Below are 9,773 nucleotides of genomic sequence, written 5' to 3'. Positions count from 1 at the left end.
CAGGGTCATGTAGCTAAATAATGGCCAATGACTTAAAAGCTCAGGTGTCAAGCCCTCTTTCACCCATCTTCTTCCTTCTGGGAGCAGATATGATAGCTGAACTTTAAGCCACTGTTTCTAACTATGTAGTGACATACTGAAGATGGTGGGGCAACAAGATATGGTTATGATGTCTGTCCAGGATTATGCATCACTGGGCTACTTTTACATGACAGAGAAATAAAATTCTTTCTTGTTGTATTAGTATTCTATGGCTGCAAAACAATTACCACAAGCATCGAGGCTTAAACAATACTATTTATCACATATTTATAATTTCCATGGGTTGGAAATCCAGGTATGAGTTAGCGATTTGCTGTGTTCAGAATCTCACTAGCATAAACACAGGGTGTCAGCTTACAGGCTCATAATATACTCTGGGTCCTCTTCCAGGCTCCCTGGATATTGGCAGGGTTTAATTCCTGGTGGTTGCAGGACTGAAGTTCACATTTTTCAGCTAGTCATCAGCCAGATGACTCTCAGATCTTGGTTGCTGTCTTTACCACATGGTTTCTTCAATGGCCCCTCTCACATCATAGTAACATTTTCCTCAAATCCAAGAGGAAATTCTTTTGCGTGTTTCCTCAAATCTCTTTTTTTAAAGGAAGAGCTCAGTTCTTTTATTTAAGAAGGCACCTGATCTGGGCTGGCCCACACAAAATAACATGCTATTGAAAATTCAAATGAGTTTCTTTTTAAATGATACAAAACAAAAATAAAAATTATACACATTAATGGGATGTGTGATGTTTTGACGTATATATTGTGTGATGTTTATACCAGGTTAAGCATATCTGTCTCCTCAAACTGTGATCATTTCTTAACAGTGAAAACATATAAAATTCATTCATCTTGGTTTTTTAAATATACTTTACATTGTTATTTATTGTTATCCTATTATGAAATAGATCATAAGAACTTCATACTTCTATCTAATATAACTAAAACCTATTGATCAATTTATCCTCATCCCTACCTATCTCAGTCTCCCTGATCTCTGATAATTCCCCTTCTACTCTCAACTTCAGAGACCAACTATTTTAGATTCCACATATGAATTCAAGATCATATAAAAACCTGTCTCTCTATGCCTGGCTTATCTCACTTAATGAACTCTAGTTCCATCCATGTTATTTATTGACAAAATTTCATTCATCTTTATGGCTAAATAGCATTCCGTTGTGTATGTGTACCATATTTTCTTTATCCAAACACTTACATCCTTGCTTACTTGATAATTCACTTAGACTTAAGTTAATTTCTTTTCCTGGCTTTTGTGAATAGTATCCAAATATTTTTTTATCAAACTCATAACAATTGATTTGGTAACTAAATAGTATCTGCACAATCTCTTCTCCTTTGTTCTCTAGGATAACTTAAGCATGGGATTGAAATTCATTATACTCACAGCTTTCTGATAATGCAGGGAAAATTATATGAAAAATGCACCTTAGGGAGAGGGGATCTTAGTGCCGTCTGAAAATTCTGCCTGTTATATTAAGTATCACAAATTATTTTTTATATTGAGCCAAATTTCATTCTAAATAATGTAAGATGTGGTATATTAACATTTGAATATTATGCTGAAACTTGGTTTAGATAAATTTGTATATCTCCCATGATTAAAATAATTTATTTAGCCAAATATCTACATATATGTATTGTTCTTTTTATAAAAATATTTTTTAGTTGTCAATGGACCTTTATTATTTATTTATCTGTTTGTTTGTTTGTTTGTTTATATGTGGTGCTGAGAATGGAACCAAGTGCCTCACACATGCTAGGCAAGCGATCTACCACTGAGCCACAACCCCAGCCCATATGTTTTGTTCTTGATGTTAGGAAAATACACAATGATTTAGAATCAGGTAGGATTCTTGAACTCCTGTATTTCATTTATTTTGTATTTTTAAGTACAATACTTTGCATTGTATTACATTTTTCAAACCAGCTCGATTTTTTTTAATTGGAAGGAATGACAATATAAAAATTAGTAAATATAGAATTAAATCATATATTTAAAATAGATGGTAAGCTTGATGGAGGAAGCAAGTGAGGTATTCTTATTTTCTTTAAGTGATTCAAAGCTTTCTATATTTTCATATTTTATTTAATCTGTAGTTTAACAACAGCTTTGCTGGGAAAATGATATTTGCCTTTGGCTACCTGTAGGCATCTGCAATGAGACTAGATATTTTATTAATTTATCTATCTGATTACTGTTTCTTTTTTTTTTTTTAAAATATTTTTTTTAGTTGTGGCTGAACACAATACCTTTATTTTATTTATTTATTTGTATGTGGTGCTGAGGATCGAACCCAGTGCCTCGCACATGCTAGGCAAGCACTGTACCGCTGAGCCATAACCTCAGCCCTGATTACTGTTTCTCATTAATTATCTTCTGGAAATCTTCCATCCAAGAAGTTTACATGAAGAATGGGGCTTACAAAACTTGCTTTTGAATAAATAATAAATTGAGTACTGTTGTTCATTTTTGCACTTCTTCCAAAGGTATTGGGGGAGAAGAATTATTTATGAGTGTGTTTTGTTAAACTAAAACTGTGTTTTACTTAACAAATATTAAAACCATCCTGTAATCATGCTTACTGTTTAAACATTATTTAAACCAGCTATCTCCTAGGAGGATTCAGAAACTCAGATGCCTTCAGGGCCAGACATGAAGAAGTTAAATCCATCAGGTGTAACACAAAAGGGTATATGGAAGGGAAAGTGAAAGACTCTATACTGAGTCTTCCACTTGAGGACACAGCTCCACAGGGCACCATCTGATTCGTTCAAGGCCAAGCCTACCAGAACTTCCAAAGTATGATAGGAACGTTGGTAATTCAGATTTTCTGTGAAATGACCCAATTCTAAATGTTAATTGTACCTTTGAAGACGTGTAAATGGTGTAGGCTTGGAAACATGACTCCTAAGTAAAGGTGGCCCATGGTTTAGCAGGTGTGCATTTTCTTCTCCATTCAACTCAATTATTTTTGCTGGCTGTGAACATGTTACAAGCCTGGTATGTAATAAGCACTCTTAAAATATGAGCTAGTTTAATTTAATATTTCACAAACAAATGAAGTAATTTCCTTTTTTTCAAGTTCTTTCTCTTTTTATTCAGTGATAAAACATTGTTATCTGAAGGACTTTGTAATGAAATTTTTATACTTCTAGTTATTTGTTATAATTTTCATTTTGTATATATAACTTAAGCTAAATTTTGAGTGACAAAAAACATTTAATTCTAAGTAGATGTAAGATATTTTATCATCTATGTACTATCTAATATAGGAAATGAATTATAAAAGTTTCCAGTTATTTTATCTATGTAGAAAGATCTATTTAATTAGTACTTCTATTTCTATAATTACAGAGATGGAAAACCTCCAAAAAGTGTGTGAAGTTTTTTTCATTTTACACGTTCAAAGACATATTATATCCACAGAAAACATGTATATTCTCTATGCATAAAATTTCTTCTGAATTTGTAGCTCCTGACATAAGTAATTAATCATTTAATTGCAAACTCCACATCAACATAGTCGACTATTAGATTTCATGAGTTTAATAGGCATGATTTTGCTTATTCCTGAATACGTCAGAAAATTGACAAACTTTGTTGCTGTGATATTTTAATGAAAAAATTTACATCAGACTTTAATCTGGTAGCTGACCTGTGCTGATCCTTGGGAGAAATATAAGCAACCATCCAGCACTTCCATTTCACCTGACTGTATTATCCAGTAAGCTTTGTATTCCCTGGATTACCAAACTTCACATCCAAGGGATCTGGTGTACTGCAGTGAACTCACAGGGGTGCTGCAGTACATTTTAAAAATTTGAAAGGAACAGAATGATGCTTAATATACCTGTTGGAACTACATGAACTAAAAATCCTTGAGATTGTGACCTTTCTACATCAGGTAGAAATGTATTCCCCTGGATATCATCATATCCTTACAAAGCTGAACTTTCAGTGTTTCCTGTAATAAAAAAGAAGCACCATGTATAAACCAATATAGAATAGGAAAAGAGGGTAGTGATGTCTAGATTGAGTCCAGCATCTGAGAATTTGTGCAGTGCTCAAATGGTAACATACATCTTCTTACTAAATGATTCTTGTTATTTAAGAATGAAATAGCATAGTACTTTTTCTTTAAATGTATGTATATTATTTTCATATAACTACTAAGTTATTAGAACAAAATACTCAATATAATGCTTGAACTTCACCTTTAAAATGGAATGTTAGGTATTTCTTTTTGTCCAGGAGTACCATGAAAAGAATTAATTACAAAAGGTTTGTGAACAAATAAAATTTGAAAGTGTCTGATGATAGTCAATCCACGAAACTTTGCCAGTGGTAGAGGACTGTTTTAGTTATCTCTTTCGCTGCTGGGACTAAAAGACCTGACCAGAACCAACTGTAGTGGAGGAAAAGTTTATTTGCGGGCTCATGGTTTCAGAGGTCTCAGTCCATTAGAAGGCTGGCTCCATTCCTTGGGGCTAGAGGTGAAGCAGAATATCATGTTAGAAGAGTATGGCAGAGGGAATAAGCTCACATGGTGGTCAGTGAGCAGAGAGAGAGAGACTCCACTCTCTAGATACATAATATGCACCCCATCAGCCATGCTCCCAATAAACCACTTTCTTTAGCCACACCCACCTGCCTCCAGCCCCCACTCTGCTAATCCCATCAGAGATTAACTCACTGATTATGTTAGAGCTATAACCAATCATTTCTCCTCCAAACCTTCTTGTATTGTCTCACATGAGAGCTTTCGGGGACACCCCATCTAAACCATAACAGGGACCAAGTCAGCTTTGTGTATTGTTCCATTCCCAGAAAATACTGTAGTACCTGGTACAACATTACCACTCAAATATACTCATTGAGTTCTTTTATTCAGTAATCAAAATATGTAATGGTCCTGATAAGTAAGCCAAAAACTAGCACAGGTGTGAAACTAACAGAAACTAAGTATTCCAAGAAAAATATGTTTCTTAGCAAAAAATGAAAGTTTAGATAAATTTTTAGTGGAAAATCAATTTTGGCAGAAGCCCGTGATGTGAATGACTCCACATTTTGATCCTCTCAGAAATAAGAGAATGCACTTTTTGAAATCATTTTTGTGACTGTTTCTGCCAATGCTAGAATTGCTTATGAAATAAGAAATAAAACTATTTGAAAGGCAAAGAGGCAGATAACTTCTTCCTATGTACATTCATAAAAATGTTATTCTTAAAAATATGATTCAGGTAAGATTCAGTCCTTTAGCCTTAATCATTTCTTAAAGTAACAACTACTTAAAAAAGAATACCAGTGTGTGTGTGTGTGTGTGTGTGTGTGTGTGTGTGTGTGTATAAAGCAGTTTTGTTTAGTGCATAAATATTACAGTTATCTATTGCTATATGATAATGTATCCCAAAATCTAGTGGCTTAAAAAAACAATTAAATTTTCTGTCTCACAATTCTGTGGGTTAATTGGACTTATCTGGTAGGTCCTGGGAGTCTTACAGAGATTACAATAAAGTTTTAGCTCACTTGGGTGGCTGGATGACCATTGTGTTTTTCTTCAATCATGTGTGACTCTTAGACTGGAATGGCTGGAAGGTTTAAGAACTGGGTGAGAGAATCATCTCCTCATGGTCTCTCTATAGGGTCACCTTGAATTTCCTAACAATCTGTTGGTACATCTAAGTTTTTGTTTATTTGTTTATTTCTTGTTGTTTCTTTGTTTTTGTACCAAGGATTGAACCTAGGGGCACTTAACCACTGAGCCATATTCCTCAGCCCTTTTTTGTATTTTTTATAGAGACAGGGTCTCACTCAGTTGCTTAGGGCCTTGCTAAATTGCTGATGCTAGCTATGAGCTCAAGATGCTCCTGACTTATCCCCTCAAGCTGCTAGGATTACAGATGGGCACCACTGCACACAGCTCTAAATCTTATATGGTAGCCAGGCTTCGAAGCAAGCATCTCATGACATTAAGGCCCACTGCAAAAGTTTTCACTGCTGTTTGGGTTTTGAGACAGGGATCTTGCTGTATTGCCCATGCTGGGTTTAAACTTTGGTGCTCCAGTGATTCTTCCACGTCTATCTCCTGAATACCTAGGACTACAGGCATGGGTTTCACTATATCCACGTTGTAAGGCTGCTTCATAAAGAATAACTTCTGTTACATTGTTGTGACTCTAAGCTTGTCACTGCATTAGCCGGATTCAGGAGAGGATACCATAGGCACAAGCACTAGGAGGCATGATAAATTTGAAGATGTCTTTGAAGATTAGTTACCACAACATAATCTGTTTTACAATTTTAAGGAGTTCATGGGATAAAGGAGCAATAGGCAGTAACATAAGTTCCAGGAATACTGGTCAACTTTGAAATAAAATTTGGTAAATATCCATATTAACAAGAACTGACATTGTGCAATTGGGTTGCCAAAAACCAGACAACCTCTTCTAATATCAGACAGTGTGGCAATCTTTATGAACTTGGCCTCCAATTTTGCAGAAACAAAGAAAAATAGCTGTTTTCATATTGATCATACATTAAAATGATTGAGTATTTGTTTTTAATTTCTTCACTTCTTCAACCTGCCTAATTTAAGAAAACTGATCACTGGTGGTATAAATTATTGTTAAAAATCAACTGTTTCTGGTTTTCCAGTGGATAATATAATCATGAAGCTTATCTATAAGAGGTGATAGATAACCTATAGTAAAAAATTATGGATACTTTTCAAATATTACCAAACAATTAATTATTGTAAAAAAGATAGGGAACAAGTAGCTAAGCACATATGAATTAACCTGGGATCCACAGTTAAGAGCAGGAAACAGCATAGCTGAGTACTCTAGTTATAGTCAAATCTGTTTTTTTTTTCCAACTGTTGATAGTGTTTAGCTTAGTATTTCTTCTTTACATTTTCTAGATAGAAGTTATTCCTTAATAGGTTTGTCATAATGACTAATTTCTTCCTATATGAGATTAACAGTTTTGGAGCCTCCTTTATTGAGATTTTCTTATATTATGAACAAAGTAGGTTATTAAAGAAAACTAGTAGGTTCCAGAAGTATCCTCCAAATTGCATGCTTAAAACAGCAGGCTCATCATGTCCCTTGGAACCACTGTCATAGACAATATAGTTGATTGGTCACATGGTGACATTGCTTTAACTTTCATTGAATAAAGTCTTATATAAATCAATGGTTTCTTAAAAATAGCATATATATGCATTGGAGTATTATTTAGCCATAAGAGTGAAATCTTATTATTAGCATCAATGTGGATAAACCTGGAACACACTATATAAAATAAAATAACTCAAGTATTGAAAGGAAAATATCACACATTCTCCCTTATGTGCAGAAGTTAAATTTTTGATTTCATAGAAATACAAAATAGAATATGGATATCAAAGACTAAGAAGTATAGGGGAGAAGAGATAGAGGGTGGATGGTTAATGCATACAGGGATGCAGATGGACAGGAGAAATGTCTTCTTTTGTTGGGCTATAAGGTTTGAACTAAGGGGTGCTTTACCACTGATCCACCTCCCCAGTTCTTCCTATTTTACTTTGAGACAAGTTCTTGCTGAGTTGCCCAGGTTGGCCTTGAACTTATGATCCTCCTACTTCAGACTTCCAAATTGCTGGGATTTTAGGTGTGCACCATTATGCTAGTTCAGAGGAATAACTTCCAATGTTATACAGCATATTGTGTAACTGATTAACAACAAATAATTACATATTCCAAAATAGGTAATAGAAAATATTTTGAATAGTCCCATTATTTGAGGTAATGAGTATGCCAATTACCCTAATCTGATCATTACACAGTGTATACATGTACTGAAGTATCTCAGTACATTAATAAGTACAATTTTTCACGCCAATGCAAAATATTAAAATAAATTAAGAGTTTATTAGTCATTCTTCTAACAACTTTCAGTTTTAAAAACGTATCTATAATACAGCAAACATTTAAGAAATATAAGTCACTAAATAATTATTCTGCATCATAAGTAATGATAGGTATTCGGTCTGGGATTGATATCTTATACCCAAAAGGGTTCCTTTTTCTTGTCTAATTGTCAACCTGAGAGATATGTCTCTTCATGGATCTTCACTATTTCTTTACTAGGATGTTACATAAATTTATTAACTGATTTTTATTCTGCATTTTCCCATTCCTATTAGCATGACACACAAGTCATTTTGTGATCTATTTCCACTCTTCTGTCCTTCCTGCTAACCACACATATTTGTTATCTATTGCAGCATAATAAATTTCCACAAATTTAGCAGCTTGAAAAAGCCCACACATTTATATTTTACAGTTTCTGTGCGTCAGGAGCTTGGTATGGTTTAGTTGCCTCCTGTGCTTATCATTTCCTGGGGATATAATCAAGGAATTGGTTAGAGGTAATTTGTCATCTCAAGACTGATCTAGAAAAACAATTCACTTCCAAAGTCACTCAAGTTGTTGACAGAATTCATTTCCTTATAGCTGTAGGACCAAGGGATTCATCTTCCTATTCTTGTTGGCTGAAGGTTTTCCATAGCTGCTAGGTGCTACTCAAAGTGCTTTCCTATATGGGCTTCTGCAAAGTAGCTCCTCATTTTATCAAACTAACAAGAAGAGTCTCCTAGCATGCCTGCTAACATGTAATCTTACATAATGGGGCAGGATGACAGCAGGGACCATCTATTACATGGTAAAAATACTATCAGTATTTTTAATTTTTTTCCTCCATTGGTAGCTAAATACATTTACAATGTGCAACCATCATTATCAGTACCTCTAGTGATTCAGATATAGTCCATGGCATTTGGTGGATTATGTGTTTACTACTGAGAATGTTCTGTCTGCATGGACAGGGCAAACAAGAAGAAGGGCATTTTAACAAGAGAACACAGGATGAGTGATGAGTAGAAGTACAAAGGAACACAAGGATAGGTTTGGGAATATTATGTTGAAAGTACATTTAGGATGACATCATCATATATTAATGTCATCTTTGCATTAAATGAGACTGTACAATTTGTAGGCTGCAATCCTGAGCACTTGCACAATATTATCTCTTTTAATACAATGATCCTATTAACTAGGTACTATTATTATTTACTTTAAGGACAAAGGAATACCCAACATAGATAACTAATCACCGAGAAGGTTATTTAATTAAATAAATACATTGTAGAAATATTACATAGGATTTAGGCTTGCTTCCTCACTTATAGTTGTCAGCTTGGTAGTTAAATATATGGGTTTAGAGATTAGTGGAGAATACCTTAATTGCATTCTATTGGTTAAAAAAAAAGTGACAGGTACTCTGGGTATCATACAATGGCATGAAGAACACAAGAAAATTGACAGGTACTGCTCGCACTCCAGGTATCATACAGTGTCATGAAGAACAGGAGAAGGTGAACATGATGTGTAGAACTTCAAAGTTGTTCTGTATACAGTTCTTATGCTCCATGTATATGGGAATATCCACGGTTCTGTTTCACACATTGCTTCTGTGCATGCTCTTCTCTTTATTTGGTTTATCATTTACATTCATATCTTCTAGGGAAAAACAATCCCATTGATTCTGTAAAATAAAGTTCTGTTGTTTTTTAAAATGTATTTTGTTGAACATTCCCCTGGGGGTGGGGGCAGGATATGTATCAATCCATTGCTTTTCTTTTGCATGTTTTACTTGTTTGTTCCCCTAT

Source organism: Spermophilus citellus (assembly GCF_964194105.1).
Source record: "Spermophilus citellus genome assembly, chromosome: 1".
Taxonomy (NCBI): domain Eukaryota; kingdom Metazoa; phylum Chordata; class Mammalia; order Rodentia; family Sciuridae; genus Spermophilus; species Spermophilus citellus.
Note: the sequence above shows the minus strand (reverse complement) of the source record.